We start from the raw sequence: 1,699 nt of genomic DNA, 5'->3' as shown, positions 1-1,699 counted from the left end.
ACCACAACTCAATGTCCAATATGTACAAGAGATCCCAAATGAAGCACTTGATACTTTCAAGTTTGGCTCAATGCATTATCTTCTGTCAGATCTGCCTACGATCAATTGGATACTAAGGCACACCTTACTGCCCAAGTCTGGAGATCACAAGATGATCAGAGGCCATGCTATCAACTTGCTACATGTGTTTGATGTGCCTCAGAAGTTCAAGGTGATGAGCCTCATAGTGGAAACAATCAAGAGGACTGCAGCAGATCAGAAGAGGAGTTGCAGATATGCCCCTCAAATTCAGGAGCTCATCAACTCCAAGATGGGCACGGGCATATATTTATTGGACAAGGAACATTTGCCCATCCGTCCAGATTTTGAGGACAATCAAGTTGTCATGACTGAGAACGAGCCATCGTCTGCACAAGCTTACACAAAGAAGGAGAAGGCGAGGAAGGAGAAAGCTGCCAAAATGCCAACTCAAGAGGAGGCATCTGAATACTTCTTGAAGACCAAACTAGAGCAGCTTGGTTACTTGATTGCATCCACGCTGAGGATTGAGCAAAGTCTGGCCACCCTCACTCAAAATCAGCAGAGCCTAGAGAGAATCATGGAACAGAAGTTCTATGACTTGGATGTCAAAGTAACGGAAGTTCAGTCTGCAGTGGAGCAGCTCCAGGAGGACATGCATGAGAGGAGAGGCAGGACTACCACTCATGCCTTTGCCAGAGTGCCACAAGGCCTGAGGTCATCTGTCGTGCCAGTTGCTGACACCAGAGCCACCACCTCAGCACCAGCCACAGCCTCAGTTCCACCAGCTCCAGCATCTACTTCAGCTCCAACTCCAGCGTCTACTTCAGCATCTACTGAAGCCTTCGTCCTTGGAGTGATCCGGACTCCACCACCACCAGAAGATCAAGCCTGAGCGTCGATCTAGTGCTATGCATTTTCTAGGAACTTTTTGGTAACTTGTTGCCAAAGGGGGAGAAGATGTATAGATCATAGGCTTCGAGAGAGAGAGAGAGTGTGTTGCTTTTCTCTCTTGCTTTATTTGGTGGTTTTTCAAACTTGTTTGCTTTTGAGTGCTTGAGATACTATGCTTGTGAGACATTGATGATCATGTGTTTGATCATAAGCTACACTTAATGCTTGCTTAATGCTATTATCTTATCTATCTTATGTGATCATTCACTATTCTTGGTGATGAGTGCATGTATTTCATTCTTATCATTTTAAGCGCTCCACCAAGATGTATGTGACATGGAAGAGTAACCCATGACTCTAACTCCTTGTGCATTTGCAGTCCAAAGCAAATTTTAAATATGCACAAATTTAGGGGGAGCTCTTACTTATCACATACTTCTCAAAGCGACGATATATTTCATGCTTACTATCATTTGTTGAAGCTTTGATCTATATGTTGTCATCAATTACCAAAAAGGGGGAGATTGAAAGTGCAACTATCCCTAGGTGGTTTTGGTAATTCATAACAACATATAGCTCATTGAGCTAATGCTATTCCAAGATGATTATTTCAGGAAAGCTCAATGATTGGCATGGCATGGATGTGAAAGTGGAACCCTCAAAATGCTAAGGACAAAGGATTGGCTCAAGCTCAAAAGCTCAAGACTCTTCATTTTATATTTTAGTGATCCAAGATCACATTGAGTCCATAGGAAAAGCCAATACTATCAAGGAGGGATGAGGTGTT

This window comes from Triticum dicoccoides, chromosome 6A (assembly GCF_002162155.2).
Source record: "Triticum dicoccoides isolate Atlit2015 ecotype Zavitan chromosome 6A, WEW_v2.0, whole genome shotgun sequence".
Classification (NCBI taxonomy): Eukaryota; Viridiplantae; Streptophyta; class Magnoliopsida; order Poales; family Poaceae; genus Triticum; species Triticum dicoccoides.
The sequence above is the reverse complement of the archived record's forward strand: the minus strand, read 5'-3'. Positions refer to the sequence as shown.